Source organism: Ailuropoda melanoleuca, chromosome 5 (genome assembly GCF_002007445.2).
Source record: "Ailuropoda melanoleuca isolate Jingjing chromosome 5, ASM200744v2, whole genome shotgun sequence".
Taxonomy (NCBI): domain Eukaryota; kingdom Metazoa; phylum Chordata; class Mammalia; order Carnivora; family Ursidae; genus Ailuropoda; species Ailuropoda melanoleuca.
Window position 1 is genome coordinate 14,039,664 of NC_048222.1, and position 19,334 is coordinate 14,058,997.

Below are 19,334 nucleotides of genomic sequence, written 5' to 3' on the forward strand. Positions count from 1 at the left end.
TTTTTGTTTTTGGTTTTTCCTTTTAGCACTTTGAATATATCTGCTCACTTTCTTCTGGCCTCCAAAATCTTTGTTGAGAAAACTGTTGACAAGCTTACTAAGGATCACTTATAGGTGGTGAGTCACTTTTCTCTTCCTGTTGTCAAGTTTCCCCCTTTGCCTTTGTCTTTTGGAAGTTGGTGATGTCCTACTGGCTCTGTTTTTCTGGAGAACCCTGATTAATATACTCACGCTGGCTCCTACAAGCTGCATGTTAGGGGCTCCCGGAACGCGTGCACTGAGGCCTAAGGGAGCGGGAGGAGGGGGAGAGGTAGTGGCTATTGTGCTAAAGGGCTGAAATTGATCACAATTAACCACAATTTACCATCTAAGTCTTCCCCTGAAAGTTGCAAGCCTTCAATAGACTCCAGAGTTCCAAAATAGTTACATCAGACAGACTCTGCCAGTACAATATTTGTCTAGGTGAGGAGACAGATTCCTCATGCTTACTACTCTGCTATTTTCCCAGAAACCAAGGAATAATGGTTTTTATAACTATGGAGTCCAAATGTCCTTTTCAAGCATTCACACTTGAATCATCTCACACTTCTTTTACTGGGAAGTAATGATAGACCTACTTTGTAAAAAAAAAAAAAAAAAAAAAAAAAGGAGGGGGGTAACTGAGAGACAAACTGAATTAGGCTAACCACCCAAAGAAAAATTCAAATCTTCCCTTAAAAATGTCTGATTTTTCTTCCTGATTAATAAAATGTTGTATAATCTTCAAGAGGTAACTGTAGTTTACATTAATTATTGGCATTTTAAAGAAATATTTTATTTATTTATTTGTCAGCGAGAGAGAGAACACATGCACAAGCTGGGGGAGCAGCAGGCAGAGGGAAAAGCAGGCTCCCACTGAGGCTAATGTGGGACTGGATCCCGGGACCTTGGAATCATGACCTGAGCCGAAGGCAGCTGCTTAACTGACTGAGCCACCCAGGCATCCCAATCATTGGCATTTTAAGAATCCAGCCCTGAGATAGAATGCCTGCACAGTCAAAATATAGTAAAATAAAATAAGAAAATGTGCTTACATGTCAAATATATAACCATTTTGAAGAATGGCCTTCATAATATTCACTTAAAAATTGATTATTATAATAACAAATGCTTTGATCCAATTGGTTATATTAAAAAGGAATAGTGGATGTGAACTTTGTTAGAGAAAATAAACTCAAGCTGCCAAAAGTAATTATTAAGGTATGTACCTCTCCACTGTATTAATCAATTTGTCTTCTCTTTATTTTTTAAAAATATTTTTTATATATTTATTTATTTATTTGTTTATTTATTTAAGAGAGAGAGAGAGCATGGGGGGACTGGGGGGGGGGAGAAGCAGACTCCCCACTGACAGGGAGCCTGGTGTGGGGTCTGATCCCAGGATCCTGCGATCATGACCTGAGCCAAAGGCAGACTCTTAACCGACTGAGCCACCCAGGTGCCCCTGTCTTCTCTTTAAATATCAAACTTGAGACTACTTGCATAAAAATGGAATGATTTTGATTATATATTTTTTTTTCAAAAATGAATTTTTGCTGTATGGAAAATCATGCTTACTATTTACTGTGGTGTCCTGATGATCAAAGTGCTGTGAGTCTCCGTGATCTGGTCACTCAAGTCTCTGCTGACATTCTGTCTACTTCACCTCACCAAGTTCTGAGTTGCTTGAACATCTGTCATTGCTGCGGGTTAATCCTTTATTTTTGTGGTTTATATTTGATAATGAAATTTTATAAACTGTTCTAATTGTAAATTCTTCAAGGGCAAGAACTATGACTTTCATTTCCTGTACTGATGTCCCACATTATCAAATAAAAATCAATATAAAAGATGGTGTTGACCCAAATTACTCATTTGGGGGTTAAATTAGAGATCAGTTTACAGCATCTGTGAAAATATTTATCCCAGCTTTTTGACAATAGTTGATTACAACTTTCTTGAGCTTTATTTCCTCCCTCATTCTGATTGCCTGAACCAAGAATCTATAATTAAAAATTTAAGAAATTCCAAATTATATTCCAAATAACAGAGCATACAATATTACATAGATATAAATATATCTGAATAGCTGACTAACATTCATTTAGTTTTTATTAGGTTATTTGCATTATTTCAACCCACCTTTGGCTCAGTCTGATTAACATGGTCAGTTCTCTTTTCTTCTTTTNTGATTACAACTTTCTTGAGCTTTATTTCCTCCCTCATTCTGATTGCCTGAACCAAGAATCTATAAATAAAAATTTAAGAAATTCCAAATTATATTCCAAATAACAGAGCATACAATATTACATAGATACAAATATATCTGAATAGCTGACTAACATTCATTTAGTTTTTATTAGGTTATTTGCATTATTTCAACCCACCTTTGGCTCAGTCTGATTAACATGGTCAGTTCTCTTTTCTTCTTTTAAGAAACAGAGAATACGAAACAGAGTTATCTATCTTTCTTTCCTTCCTTCCTTCCTTCCCTCTTCCTTCCTTCCTTCCCATTGAAGTATAATTGACATACAATGTCATATTACTTTCAGGTGTACAATATAGTGATTCCACAGTTCTATACATTACTCAGTGCTCACCACTAACGTAGTCACTATCTGCCACCATACAGAGTTATTACAATATTATTGACTACATTCTCGATGCTGTACTTTTCATTCAGTGGCTTATATATTTTGTAACTGGAAGTTTGTATTTCTTAATCCCTTTTACCTATTTCACTCATTCCCCCACTCCCCTCCACCCTGACAACCACCAGTTTGATCTCTGTATTTAAGAGTCTGGTTTTTGTGTTTATTCATTTGTTTTATTTCTTAGATTCCACATATAACTGAAATCATATGGTATTTGTCTATCTCTGACTTATTTCACTTGGGATAATATCTTCTAGGTCCATTCATGTTGTCATAAATGGCAAGATTTCATTCTTTTTTTATAGCTGAGTAATATTCCATTATATATATACACACATACATACCACATCTTCTTTATCCATTCTTCTATTGATGGACATGTGGGTTTCTTTTATATCTTGGCTATTGTGAATACTACTACAATAAACATAAATGTGCATATATCTTTTCAAATTAGTGTTTCCATATTTTTGGGTCAATACCCAGTGGTTTCTCAAAACTTTAAAATTAGAAATACCTAACTAGTTTTCTTTGGTGATATATGAATGAGAAAATAGTTATTGGGGTCCAAATGGCCCATTTGGCTTCCTTTCTATCCATGCACTCTTCTTTTCCAACCTTACTTCTCACTTTCTTATTCCTCTGAATCAAGAGCAGCATTCATCATGGGGTATTTGAAGACTGATGTTGTCATCGCTCTGTGCCCACGTTTGCAAGCCAGCTTTGAGATTCTTGATAAAAGGTGTTATCAAAAGTTCGAAATATTTTTCTTTTCTTCATATGCAACACAAATAAAAATTGTTCCCAAGGGTCAGAAAGATTGTAATATAAATACATCAATAAGCTCCACACTAGGGGGAGAAAAAGAATCTATGGATGGACAAATCCACTGTATTCAGAGTTCACTGAGAGTCTCAAACTCAATTTTAAAAGGGGATTTGGATATTAAAAACAAACAGGAAGTCACATTTTTGGCAAATGTGGAGAAATTCAAATCCTGAACAGTGGCAAAATTCTGCATTCACGAAAGTCGGGTGGGCTCTAAACTTGGCAAACATGCTATTTGAGCCCCTTTTCGAAGAGGGGAAAATGCTTTCAAAGGCTAAAAAGCAAAGGCATCTTGGACATTGAAAAGCTTTTTTTTTTTTTTTTCAGTATAAAGACTCCGATGAGTTATGTGTAAAGGAATCAGAAACACATGGATTAAGCTTTACTTAAAACAAACATAGGTTTAAATGTGGGGAGAAAGCTATGAGCACAGTTTGTTAAGAGCTTCCCTCAATCCCAAATATTTGCAAAGAGGGTTGATTTTTCCAGAAAGNACATAGGTTTAAATGTGGGGAGAAAGCTATGAGCACAGTTTGTTAAGAGCTTCCCTCAATCCCAAATATTTGCAAAGAGGGTTGATTTTTCCAGAAAGCAAGTCTTCTGTGTCTAATTTGATGGTATCATTCACTAGAAATTGCCATTCACCTAGTATTCTTCTGGTCCAACTACAGCTGCCACGCGCTCTCTCTTGCTTGTCTTCCCCAAATTGTAATTGATTGTTTTCTATGCCATGCTAATGATCATTTACAAAAGCAGACTCATAGAGCAACAAATAGGCAGCTCCATGTTCTCGAATTGGAGGCATGTTCTGTGCCTGAACAGTGCCTATAAACATTACCAGGTGCATCTTTAAGGCATTGTTTCCAGAATGGCCATCTCACGATTCTTCTGATGCCTCTCCAACCACTTGGGCTAAATTGGTTTCATGTGCCATTCACTCTAATTTCGTGGAAGGCTGGTTTTTCTCTGGCAATGGGTGACATTTTCCTGGCCCAGCAATTACATGCCTAGGAGGTTTCTACTCTTGCATGAAGGCAATTTCTGGCCAAAGGAGCCTGGCTGACATGCTGGAGGCTCAAATCCTCCAGACACACAGAGCACAGACAGAGAGCAACTGGCGCCATGCTGCACATTCCCACCCATCTTCAGCATTCCCAGCACATTAGGGTGAGTCAAAGGTCTTCCCTTTGTTTTCAGCAAGTGAAATTAGGTCTCCGGGATTTAAATGCTGAGTTAGAGTTCAGCTCACAGAGTAAATGGGGAGACTGGAATATAATCATCTAAGTTAAATAATGGGAACAGTGGGTCTCTAACTTGACTGTGCACAGGAATGGCCGAGGAAGCTTTAAAAAAATATTGATGCCTGAGTCCCATGCCCCAGAGATTCTGATATAATTGGAAGTCTAACTGAGTATAATTGGTAGTCTGGGTATCCAGATTTGTTAAAGCTCTCCAGATGATTTCATTGGGCAGCCAAGGTAGAAAACCACTAGGGCTTCAGGACTGATTATCGCAATGAAGCTAAGTGTGGGGATACAGTCATGATACTCAACACTGGTTGCATATTATAATCACTTGAGGTGATTTTTAAACTACAAATGCTACTGCCTAGACTTACGCCCAGAATTTCTGATTTAGTTATATAATCTTACTATGGTCTGAGCTCTGTTCTAAATGTATATACACACATACACACGTACAATATATTATGCCCTGGTCTAAGTGTGTTCTATGTTATTGGTCTAAGCTCTATTCTAAGTGGATATATATATCTAACAGATAATATATNAGCCCAGAATTTCTGATTTAGTTATATAATCTTACTATGGTCTGAGCTCTATTCTAAATGTAAGGTATGTATATACACACATACACATGTACAATGTATTATGCCTAGTCTAAGTGTGTTCTATGTTATTGGTCTAAGCTCTATTCTAAGTGGATATATATATCTAACAGATAATATATAAAGCCTATAAACTAGTTACTTACAGTAGTTACCTTCAAAATGACCCCAAGTGATTCTCGCTTCCTGGGCCAAGGATGTAGTCTCCTCCCACATTGAATCAGGGCTGATCTGTGTGACCAATGAAATACTGTGGGAGTGATGGCATATGACCTCAAGGCTAAGTTATAAAATGTATTACAAGTTCCACCTTGGTCTCTTGGGTCACTTGCTTTGGAGGAAGTCAGATGGTATGCCATGATGGACTCCCAAGCAGTCCAGCAGAGAAGATTTTGGGGACAGAAACCAAAGCTTCCTGCCAACAGTAAGCACCATTTTGTCATTCATGTGAGCAAAGCACCTTGGAAATGGGTCCTCCAGTCCTAACGGAGCCATCAGGTGACTGCAGTCCTCACTTAGAGAAACCCTGAGCTGGAAACGCCAATCCAAGCTGCTCCTACATTCCCACCCAGAAAAACCATAAAAGATCCTAAGCTATTAGTATTTCAGGTTATTTGTTATCCAGCATTAAGATGATACTATAATTATTCCTATTTTACAGTGGGGAAACTGAGTCATGGTGAAGTTAAGTTAATGAAAGTAATATTGCAGAGCTATAGAGACTATATTTGGGAACTAATTTAAGTGATTTGTTTTCAAAATCTGTGCTCTTAAAAATGATGCAACNAAGCACCTTGGAAATGGGTCCTCCAGTCCTAACGGAGCCATCAGGTGACTGCAGTCCTCACTTAGAGAAACCCTGAGCTGGAAACGCCAATCCAAGCTGCTCCTACATTCCCACCCAGAAAAACCATAAAAGATCCTAAGCTATTAGTATTTCAGGTTATTTGTTATCCAGCATTAAGATGATACTATAATTATTCCTATTTTACAGTGGGGAAACTGAGTCATGGTGAAGTTAAGTTAATGAAAGTAATATTGCAGAGCTATAGAGACTATATTTGGGAACTAATTTAAGTGATTTGTTTTCAAAATCTGTGCTCTTAAAAATGATGCAACAAAGTTCCTCATGCACGTTNTAAAGTTCCTCATGCATGTTGTTATGTATTGCTTGATGGAGAAGGAACAATGGCAATAATAAGCCAAAGAAAGTAGGTTCGTGCAGACATCCTACATGTTGTGCATGCATTGCCAATTGTTTCAAAATTATCAGACCATCAAAATGCTATCCTTTCCCTAGTCATTTTCTACATTTTCTATTCTTTCCTGTGGCACACAGCTTTGAAGGAGTTCTCAAAGGATCATCCATTACAGCCCTTTGGTTATTTTGTTTTGTTTGCTTTTATTTTTATTTATTTTATTTCAAAAATTTTTTTATTTAATTAAATTTAATTAATTAATTTATTTATTTATTTACCAATACCCCAAAACACAGTTAGGAAGTCCATGCTGCAGATGGGTCAAAAAATATATCCTCGTATCTAAAATTTTTTCTGCTTTCATTTAAGTCTTTGTTTAGGTTTTGCAACCTTTGAGAACTTGGCAGCTGTTTATATTTTAAAGAAATCCTTCTCTGTGGTATAGAGAAAGTCCAGATGTTTAAGAGGCAGAAAGACTTTGACTCTCTCTCTGTTGTGCAACTTTGGGCAAAGCACTGGATGCCCGCTTGCCACTCTCAGAGATTCTAATTAAAGTGTACTTGGATGGGGCCTAGGCGTGGGGTTTTGTGAAGCTCTCTATATAGTCCAATGTGCATGCAGAATGGCAAACTATTGATATCATTTCTTGTACTCTGACNAGAGGCAGAAAGACTTTGACTCTCTCTCTGTTGTGCAACTTTGGGCAAAGCACTGGATGCCCGCTTGCCACTCTCAGAGATTCTAATTAAAGTGTACTTGGATGGGGCCTAGGCGTGGGGTTTTGTGAAGCTCTCTATATAGTCCAATGTGCATGCAGAATTGCAAACTATTGATATCATTTCTTGTACTCTGACTTTCCTCACTTGTTAAGTGCAGGTAATAATACTGGGGCGTGGTGTTTTTGTGAGGATTAATGCTAAGTAATTCAGATGAAGCTCCAAGCATAGTGTTCAGCACAGAGCTGGTACATAATGAATGCTACCCAGCAGTATTTGAGGTTTGTTTCAAAATTTTATTGTGTTATACAAAGGTTTAATACTTGCTTAGATACATCAATTCATTTATTTTCCCTAGTGAGTCCTTATGCTTTTCTATTTAGAAATCCCTTTCCATCCATATGGCAAGTAAATACGCATCTAATTTCCTTTAAGTCTCTAGTGATTTCATTTTTATGTTTATCTCACCTGTCTGGAATTTATTTCTGTATATAATGCAACATGAGGCTGGGGCTTAAATTTTTTCCCAAAGAGTCCATTTTCTCCTGACATGCACTGAATCCACGCCTTCTCCCATTCATTGGTAATGCCTTCTTAGTTATATATTGGGGTTTTAGGCATATACCAGCATCTATTTCTGGAACAATTACTCTTATAAATGGATCATTTCATTATTCTTGTCCTAGTTTTTTAAATGCATAATTATTAATGCTTTGCAATACCTTTAATATCTGTTGGATTAATGCAAACATTTACCACCTTTCTTTTAAAAAACATTTCTTCAATACTCTTGACTAAGGTACCTTTTGAAGAAGTCAAGTTCTTACCCGGCTTAAGACTTTTCCATGATTCCTCATCAGCTAACAGAGTCACTTAATTTCTCCCTTAAGATACCCCAAATAGAAAGAAAAGTAAATTATTTACTCAGGATCGGGGCTGTAATCCAAAGCAGCCCATCGAAATGCCAATAATTCCACTTGCCTAATGTTCCATTTTTAAAATTGAAGCAACTTTACAATCTGTTTTCCAATACATCTAACTTTTTTTTTTCTTCACCAAGCAGACTTTATTCTTACAGCTGTTTTAGATTCACAGCAAAATTGAGCGGAAGTTAGAGAAATTTTCCATATACTTACCCCCACACCTGTATAGCCTCCTCCATTATCAATATTTCCCACCAGAGTGTTACACTTGTTAGCATTCATGGACCTGCACTGACACATCATTATCACCCAGAGTCCATAGTTTCCATGAGGGTTCACTCTTGGCATTATACGTTCTATAGGCTTTGACAAAAACATCATGACCTATACCCACCATCACAGTATCATACAGAATAGTTTCACTGCCCTAAAAATCCTCTGTGCTCTGCTATTCATCCCTCCCTCCTTCCTAACCCCTGGCAACCACCGATCTTTTTACCATCTCCATAGTTTTTTCTTCCCCAGAATGTCATCTAGTTGGAATCAAACAGTATGGAGCATTCTGAGGTTGACTTCTTTAATTTATTAATATGCATTTAAGTGACCTTCATGTCTTTTCATGGCTTGATAGCTCATTTCTTTTTAGTGTTACTTTTTTTTTTCTTCAAATAAAATAGCACTTCAGTAGATATGGTATGTGTTTATCCTATTGCTTTAAATAGCATTTGTCCCTTGTGCCTATCCTGTGTGCCCTGGGAGTAACCCAGTTTGAAAAACCAAGAACTTATTGGAAAAATATAAGTGCTATATTATGACATACTCTGCCCTTTTTGATCTATCTCTTGTGTATCTTACAGACTCATATTCTACCACACCTCACATGCACTCAAAAGTCACCACTATAAAATAATTTGCAGTTCCTTAATGACTATGGATAGTCATTGCTATGGATAACAATGATGATAATGATGATACAGTGGCTAATATCTTTTGAGTTCTTCCTATTTGACACCCCAGGTACACATAGAATATGCATTAAGGCATGCAGTTATTTTAAAATAAATCCACAAATTCTTTGTTTTTCTTCTTTTCCAAAGGTGGGGACTGAATCTCCTTCCCTTGAGGGTAGGTCACATCAGAGACTGGCAGAAGTGACAGTATGAGACCTTAACAATTTGTCCAAAAGGGCATTACAACTTCCACCTTGCTTTCTTTTTTTGGATCATTTGGGAGCCAGATGCCATGTTGTTAGGACACTCAAGCAGCCTCGGAAGGAAATTCATGTGGTGAGGAACTTAGACTTCCTGCCAGGCCTAGCAGTGACTTGCCAGCCACATGAATGATCATTCTGGAATCAGATCCTCCAGCCTTAGTCAAGCCTACATGACCACTGCCTCAGATGACATTTGCACCACAACTTCCTGGGAGACCTCATACTAGAAGCACCCAGCTAAATTGGCCCTGAATTCCTGACCCACAGAAACGGTGTGGGATAATAAGCGTTTAGTATTGTCTGAAGCAGCTGCATTTGGGGTAAGGTGATGTGCAACAATCTATAACTAATAGACCTTATTTAACCTTCATAATAATTTGAGAGGGTTTACATTATTAATCTCCATTTTTCAGAAGAGGATACTGAGGCATAAAATGATTAATTCACTTGTCCAAAGACACCCTCCTACCAACATACAAAATCAGGATTGGAACCCGGATGGTCTGAGTGCAGAGCCCTCGACCATACTTCACGCATGCGTTCCATGTTTCTGTGTTTTTCCCCCACAGTGAGTCTTCAGACCAGCTTATTCCTCCACTTCGTTCAACCTTAACAAAGCCAATAGAGGCTGAAATAGAAAATGACCAAGGTCACTACACAAAGGGGAATTAAATTTACTTGAAAAGTCAAAGTAACCATGCTACTAAGCCTGGGAGAGCAAGTGAGAGTATAGACAGGTCATTTCATTTTACCCTCATATGAAATTATAATAAATTATCCCTATTTTTAGAAGCCTATTAGGTGCCTGGTACTTGGTATATTCCTCATATCTAGTTTTTACTGCAACTCTAGAGAATACTTATTCTTATCTTCATGTTACAAATGAGGGCACTGAAAAATATTAATATATTCCACATACAAAGAAGAAATAGATTTCACACAAAGGCTCTATTGAAAAAAAGAATGAAGAACAAGAGTAGAGTGTGTCATAGAAGTACCAAGAGTTAATCATTATGGGGGGGGTAGTTCTACCCCAGTATTCAAGATAATGAAAATTGAAACAATAAATCCCTTACTAGTCAAATTAGCAGAGAATACTTTTCAGTGAAAAATCTGAGTGCTGAGATACAGTTCTGAAAAGGGCCTTCTCTTTTCTTTTCTTTTTTTAATGTCAGGTGTGAGTAAGAAATTGCTACAACATTTATGGGAAGCAGTTTGATGACATGTGTTAAGAATATCAAAAAAGTTTATGCCCTTTGATCTAGTAACTCTATTTCTACATATATATCCTAAAATAAGACTCAAAGACATAGACAAATGCCTCCATACCAGGTGTTTATGGTAACTCTATTTAGAAGAGAAGGAAAAAAGGATGAAAACGAAGTAAGTTAAATACCTCACAGAGAAATAATAAAATAAATGACTGTGTCTGCAGGTCAGAAGATTATGTGGCCCTTAACAAAGCATTTACCAAAAAAGTTTTTTAATGAAAATATTTAACAGATATTGAGACCAAAATATTCAGTCATTGTAAAGAGATTGTTGAATTTAATCGAGAAATCAATTTTTACATTCCGGCATACCTGCATTTGAGGATCAGAAGTGGAGTATTTGTTTCCTATGGGTGTCCTAAAAAGGACACCAAACTGGGTGGCTTAAAACAACATAAATCTATGGTTTCACAGTTCTGGAGACAGGGAGTCTGAAACCAAGGTGACAACTAAGTCATGCTCTGTCTGAAGCCTCCTTTCTTGCTTCTTCCAGCATCTGACACCATCAGGCATTCCTTGGCTTGTGGTTGCATTATTCCGATCTCTGTGTTTGTCTTCTCACGGCTTTCTCCCTGTGTCCTGTGTCCTCATAAGAACATCAGTCATATGAATTAGGAACCCAGTCTAGTCCAGTGTGATCTCATCATAAGTAATCACCCTGTTTCCAAACAAGATCACATTCTGAGGTACTAGAGGTTAAGACTTTAATATATCTTTTTTTTTTGAGGGGGAGGGTACAATTCAACCCATAACAAAAATGAAGATATATGATGCAAGACGTATTCACAGATCTTGGTTCGCTGAAGAGTTGTGATAATAAGTATTGGTCCAGAGATGTCCTCAATTGCCTCCTGTTATTGTCCTGAATGAATCTGGGTGGCAGTTAGCCCAGCTATTAAAAGGCGTCCACCCTTTAGTGGTATCAATAGTTGTTGTGCAACTAGCCTCGCATCTGTGTCCTCGCTTTGCCTTGCTTTGGATTCCTGGCATCTTGTTTATAAGCCTTTGAACTCTCAATTAATTAGACGAGGAAGTGGGACCACATATCCACTGTAATTGCAAATCAAGAAAAGGACAAATACACACCCCTGCCTCTCATCCTTTTAAAACATGAGATTTACACACATTGTTAGTATCTCCATCAATTTGCAAACTTCTCCTCCGTGTTGCACAAACTCTTAGTAAACCTGAAGGCTGCAGTATACACAAAACCATTTTTGTAAATTAATATCCTATTTTATTTTATTTAAAGATTTTTATTTATTTATTTGACAGAGAGGGTGGGGGGGAACACAAGCAGGGGGAGTGGGAGAGGGAGAAGCAGGCTTCCCGCTGAGCAGGGAGCCCGATGCGGGCCTCGATCCCAGAACCCCAGGATCATGACCTGAGCTGAAGGCAGACGCTTAACGACTGAGCCACCCAGGTTCCCCAATTAATATCCTATTTTAAAAGAGGGCTTTTAAATACACAAGCCAATCCCTAATTCCCTTTCCTGAGAATAGAGAATATCTGAAATTATTTATAATCTGAAGGACCCATCTGACCCTCCCAGAGTTTACTATGATCAAAATGAGTATCATTTTTTGCTACTGTGGTGTGGATGTTTATCCATCGCATACAAAGTTAAAATGACTTGTCTATACTTTAAAGAATACTAAGAGTGATTATCTAGGCTGAATGACAATGAAGGCAATGGTTCAAAAACACATTGAGACCCAGTACAATTTAAAAGCTTCCCCCCCTCCCTTTGGAGAGCATGGCAGAAGTAGAGATTCTCAAATAAGTCATCTTGCTGAATCTTCTTGAGGTGCTATTGTGCCAAAGCAATCAACAAATTGAATTCCTCTACTACATACAATAGCATACAACAGTCAAGAACCTTCTTTATGGACCTTAAAACTTCTCTTATGAAATATCTGAAGAATTACTTACTTTTCACTGTGTCCTTCACTTCAAATTGTTTTGCCTGGTATCCTCTGTTTCAGGAAATTGAGAACTACCTCCCAGACTTTTAAATGAAAAACTTGGGAGAAAAACTTTCAGAACCTCTAGGGCCATCTATGCTCTGGCCCCTAACTCAACTGTCTGCCTCATGTCCTACTACTCCCCTCCTTCATTTGTATGTGCTAATCTACAGAATGTTCTGCCATTTCTAAAATAGGAATGGCACATGTCCATGTCTTTTTCCAAACCACACCCTCTGGTTGGAATGACCACCCTTTTTCTATGATTAAGGGGAGAAAGCAAATTATCCATTAAAATGAAAAGTATTATATCTCTATAAAACTTTCACTGAATTCCCCAGAATTGGTCATTTTTTTTTTTTTAGTTAAACATTTTAGAGTGGGTCAAAGTGAAAAGAAAAAGTCCTCCACCAGTTCCTCTGATCCCTGTGTCCACGCCAAAGAGATAACCATGGTTAACCTTTGCATTTAGATCTGTTGTTTATTGCCACATTTTTAAGTAAGGTTGATTTGTCACTGTTTGGCATTATTTTTTGACCGCTGCTATGAAAGAGGAGGATTTAGCTCTTATACTTTTCCCTATTTCCTTAAGGGTCCCAAATTTTTCACGTACATTGTTGCTGTTTTTTAGGTTCATCTACTATTTTTATGACTTTAATTAATGTGTAAAACCTCAAGTTTCAGGCCCATCAACAGTAGGCACTGTATCTTGAATCACCAGTTTGTAAAATGAAGAATTATGACTTGAGCCAGGACTTACGAGCTGGCTGGGCCCTGGTAAACCTGAGACTTTAACTTGGGACTCTGAAGGGCCACACTCTGGGAAAAGCAGCGAACCAGAAATAGGATGAAACTGAAGCCCAGCTCTGGAAACATTTCAATCCCTCAGAAGTGGACACATCCTCTCTAGAAAAACATAACATTATCCTAGGGCTCAAATTAAGTTTATAATTTTTCATAAACAATGTCTAGCACACAACCCCAAAAAAAAAAAAACCCACCAGAAATAAGAGAGGCAATGACTGATAGAAGGAGAAGAAGGAGGAGGAGGAGGAGGGGTAAGGGGAGGAGGGGAAGGAAGAGGGAAAGGAGAATACCACAGGGATACAGAAATAATTATCAGACACAAACTTTAAATAATTGCGCTTAATATGTTCAAGGAATTAAAAGACAAGACTTAGAATTTCAGCAAAGAAATGAAAACCATAAAAAAGGAAAATCAATAAACAACACTTAGAATATTTTGATTGCAAAATATTACTTAATATAAAATCAACTAGTATGATTTTAGGTAAAATAAATTCTATGCCTTTAAATCTGTGCCACTCAAATTGAAATGAAAATAAGAACAAGAATACGTGAAACCTCTTTTCTTTCACCATATGTGAATTTTTTCACCACACTTGAATTCCTCTAAACCATGCAAATGTTTGTTTGCTTCATATTTAGGTTATAATTAGCTTATTGGTACTTCCTATAGCTTTTGACTGTCATTTTTTGTCCTGTGTTTGTTGAGAAGAGAAGCATAATTCACCTCTACAACATGAATGAGATATCCCACCTTCTTAATTACATCATGCAGTTACAGGCACAGTATTTTCATTTTGAAATAATCTTTTTTCTCAGATGAACAGATATTCGTGTTGGAACTTGGACCTTTTCTTTGTCTGCTGCATGGTTTTCTTTTGTACACCCAGACTAGCTCCCCTTCTCTTCAACTCCACGCTCTTGTCCTGTATTCTTCTCTTGTATTACTAGTTTATTCTCATACAATCTTTACAACTATGGTGCATGGGAGTTAAACTTTCTATATCTTCGCATTTCTAGAAAATTCAGAATGCAGACTTCTAGAATCATCTTATTATCTAAACTACTCTGCGATTTTAACATAATGTGTCTGGTTTCACTATTTTTTTTTTCATTTCTAGCCCAGCACTTAATCTGAAGTTTGATGATACGATATTACAACTTCTAGTTCTTAGATCATTTCTTTCTTTCATTATCTCCCTCCCTCCATCTCTCTTATTCTTTCTTTCTCTCTGCCCCCCTCCCCCATTTCTCTCTTTTTCCTTCTCTCTTTCTTCCTCTCTTTTTTCTTTCGGAATTTTTATTAAGCAGATGTGAGACTTACTAAATTCATCTTTGAAGTCTTATCAGTTTGGGGCACCTGGGTGGCTCAGTCATTAAATGTCTACCTTCGGCTCAGGTCATGATCCCAGCATTCTGGCATAGAGCCCCACATTGAGCCCAGCATCAGGCTCCCTGCTGGGCCTGGAAGCCTGCTTCTCCCTCTCCCACTCCCCCGTTTGTGTTCCCTCTCTTTCTGCCTCTCTCTCTGTCAAATAAATAAATTTTAAAAAAAATGAAGTCTTATCAGTTTTCTTAATTTTTCATTTGTTTATCTTCCTATTTTCTTCTGTCTTTTTTTGGTTCTTATTTAACAATATTGTTTAATGTTTTTGTTTTTGGAATTCTTCTTTTTGTCAGAGAATTGTATTTATAATCTAAGACGCAATGTTATCTCCAATCACTATGACAATAAAATACAAAAAACAAACCCTTTATATGTCTCTTCTCCTATCTTTTTCTGTCATTTGTGCTATTTATAATTTGTAGCATTTATCCTTATCGCTACTTATTTTCTTGCTGTTGGTTTTCATAAAATCTGTTGATTCTTAGTTACCTGATTATATTCTTTGAATGAAGATTACATATGGTTTCACATTAGGAAACACCAATTTTCTTTGCCATTGTTTAACTTTCTGTTTAAACCCATTATGAAATTTTACTCTTAGTTCTTCTCTAGATAATGCATTCCTTGAAAGCAGAAACAGTGCCTAATTCATTTTTTATAATCAATACCAAACAAACGCATGGGTCATAGTGAAGACTTAATAAATTAAAAACTAAATAAAGAAAGAAATAAGGAAAGTTATGTAATTTCCCCACAAGCTTCCTAAATGAACTAAGACAAACCAAACAAATGCATGGGTCATAGTGAAGACTTAATAAATTAAAAACTAAATAAAGAAAGAAATAAGGAAAGTTATGTAATTTCCCCACAAGCTTCCTAAATGAACTAAGACAAATGCTTTTGGAAATTTAATTATGCTAAGTTCCAGATTGACTTGAAACCTATCTTTGGTTATCTCTCTTTCCTCTGACTATTGGAAGACAAAGTATAATTTACTTTAAATTCTAATTATCTGAACCCTGTATTAGCTTTTTGAAACAAATGCCACCTGCCCTACTAAGAGTCTGCATTTAAAAAAAAAAAAGAGAGAGAGAGAGACAGGTTTTGAGTTCCTATATTTGTGTTCCAAAGAGAAAACCATTTTGTGCATGGCTTGCTAAGAAGAGCATCTAAAAGAATCAATAGAGAAAAAGAGGAACCTCCAGAATGCCTGGGATATTATTTTTTAAAGTTACAAATGTTAAAAATAAAATATTGAAAAATTTTTTCACCTTATGGGGCACCTGGTGGCTTAGTCGGTTAAATGTCTGTCTTCAGCTCAGGTCATGATCCCAGGGTCCTGGTATCAGACCCCTGGTATCAGGGTCCCTGCTCCATGGGGAGTCTGCTTCTTCCTCTCCCTTTGCCTTTGTCCCTGCCCCTGCTCCTACTCTCACTCAGATAAATAATAAATAAATAAATAAATAAATAAATAAATAAATAAATAAAAATTTTAAAAAAAAGTTTTCACCTTGTGGTCTAATTTTCACACTTATTTTAATGCAAAACTATTTCCAGATACACTAAGATGATTTTGGGAAAATTCCGTGGATACAATTTCCTTAATTATGTAAATAATCTCCCCATCTACCCAGCCCAGATAATTTATAGAGGTTAAAGGTTATTCTTAATGGACACAAAGGCTCATGATTCAGAAAATCTGCATAAATTATTTTAACTTTGGCTAGTAAGACACCTTTCTCAACCCTTTTAAAAGGATTTATGATTATAACTATTTAAATTGAATTTTCAAAGATTCCACTAAGAATATTGAGGCATATTAAGAGGGCATAGTTAGAAAGAGGGAGTTAATACTAGTAGACTTGAGAGAATGGAACCTGGAATAGTCTTGCTTTAGCCATAAGGCACTCCACTGTCCTGCCCCAGGTGAGACTCTCCTGGGTACTATTTCATTAATCACCAGATACATCTCTAGTAGTAGTCTTCTCCCTTCCACTCTTGCTCCCTTTAGGTCACCAGAGCCATCTTTCCTACTTGAAAAACTGAACCCTTTATGTGAAGAGTGAAAGAGTCATAAACTAGATATAGAATAAAGTATAAACCTTAGTTTTAGACCAATAGTTCTCAAACTCCAGCATGCATCGGGCTCACCTGGGCTCATTAAAACAAATTGTTGCCCTTCACTCCACCCATCCATCCCCAAATTTCTGATTCAAGAGGTCTGGTGTAGGGCCCAAGAATTTGTATTTCTAAAATGTTCTCTGGTGATGTTGCTGCTGCTGATAGGGGATTACATTCCGAGAACCAGTGTATTGGAGTCTATCAATGTGACAGATTCAGACAACAGCTGAGTTTGAAACATTGCCCCTGAGTTCCCTGAGGGAGTAATAGATTTCCAGTAGGTCATTGAATAGACAGGTTAAGAATTAGTGGAAAAGGTCAGGTTTTCTCGAAACCTGAGAGAATTTGGATGTCAGCATATAAGGAACAATATCAATAAAGCCATGGGAATGGATAAGATTGTTCAGGTAAAAATGTAGGCAGTAGAAATACATTAAAAAGAGAAGAAAAATAATCTTCCTGAAAAGTCATTTTCATCGTGTCACTTTTTGAACAAAAACTATAGTTGCTTCCTATATTTGGCTCTTTGGTTCTCAAACCCTTTAATCCAATATCTACATTTTAGAGTGTTCTTTGTAGATACAATAAAATGCTTATACATTTAATTACAGATATGTTTGCTACTATAAAATAAGCACAGCTAATACCTATTGTTGGCTACTTCTGTTCAAGTACTATTCTAAAATCTACCTAGCTAGCTAGATGATAGATGGATAGATGATAAATACATGGACAGATAGATATACATTTAATTCCATGAAGTAGGTATTATTATTGCCGTCATTATCCTCAGCATCCTCTTCCCATTTTGTATATGAGTAAACTGAGGCACAGGTACATAAAACAACTTCTTGAAGGTCATATACTGGTAAGAGGTGGAGCCGGGATTCAAGTTAATCTTACTCTGATTCTAAGGTCTGTATTCTTAGTCATTCTACTTAACAGCTGCCATATCTGACTGTAATAAACATATATAACAAATTAGAGCTCCAGCACAAGCCTTCCTTAAAATCAAAGCATAAAGCAAGCTGTAAGATTTCAAATGGTTGAATGACTCCTTGACTTCTAATGCCTTTTCGAATTAGACTAGAAAACAATCGTCAGCAATCATTGAAAGTTCGAAACACATTAGGGGGTTAAACTTAAAATGAAACATCACTTAGAAGCATCACGTACAATGAAATAATGTTATCTCCTAACTTACTTCCATAGCATAATTAAAAATAAAACCACACCATTTTATGCTAGTCGTGAAATACCTCGTCCAGCTGGGGGTTCTCCAGTGTTCCTCAAGATTGTACCAGAATGAAGCATCCATCTTATCACTATAGACTCTTCTGCCTAAATTTCAAAGCCCACCTTTACTTGGGCCACTTGTTAGCTATGGATTCACTTGTGTCTGCTATTCTCCCAAGGATATCTCCACTCCAGTCAGGAAGGTTCTTTTGTTGGTTTGTTTTAATTCTGCTTTCTGTTTCTTTGTTTGATTAGTGATCATTTCTCACTGGCCACGAACAGGATGGCCTCTTTCCAATGTTTGTTGCCCTCAAGGCTGTTCAGAATGGAATCCATTTCAAAGACTATGTCAAGTCCTACTTTCTCCTACACATTCCCTCATGGGTCTGATTCCCATTTATGTATCTCTAACCCTAAGTGGTAAAATTCTGAATCACTCAAGTTAGATCTTATTGCCTGGTTGGTCACTTGAAGGAATCTTATTTCCCTAGCAAGATGGGAAGCACTTTGAGGGTCTGGACCAAGCCTCACTTCTTTATACACAAAGGAGTAGTTGGCACCAGGCTGAGTGCTTACTGTACAGGTAACTGTCATCTCTTTAATTTCTCCCAAGTATATGAAGTTGTCTGTCTATTTTGCTTCTTTCTGCCTTGTCCAAAACATCAGGACAAACAAAGCTACTGAAACCCAGTCACTTAAAGAACAGATTAAGTAAGTGGAAAGTTTACCTTATTAATTCTAATAAAATGTTTAAAGTAATTAATACGTCAAATGAAAATTATTATTCTATCACGAAACTAGTTTATAACAAATATTTGGATTCTAAACAATACTTTATACTATTTAAAATGTTTTCAAGAAGGAGAAATCCTCTACCAAAAAATGTATGAGATTAAATAGAATTTTACTCATCTATTTAATAATAACAGAATCTTAGTCATGTTCTGTCACTGAATCTGGATTACTTAAGGGTCACTGGAATTTTGTGCTAATAGAAAAGATGGCACATATGGTGAACAGAAAATAAAGGCGCCTTATGTTTACCAAATGTTACAAAGTACAGAATTGTAATTCAATCCCTGAAATTCTTCCTTATTATTCACATTGTGTTAGAAGGAACCACACTAGCTATTTTCAACAATTTCGAAGTG

At 36.8% G+C, this 19,334-nt stretch overlaps 1 long non-coding RNA gene across 1 annotated transcript in view; it reads right to left on the reverse strand.

Moving 5' to 3' along the window:
* Positions 1-18,387, reverse strand: part of LOC109489090 — a 45,472-nt gene extending 27,085 nt beyond the window's left edge. Inside the window, exon 1 of the long non-coding RNA XR_002142037.1 lies at positions 18,207-18,387. This is a non-coding gene — a long non-coding RNA (uncharacterized LOC109489090). The remainder of the gene's footprint in view (positions 1-18,206) is intronic.
* Between the last annotated feature and the right edge of the window lie 947 nt (positions 18,388-19,334).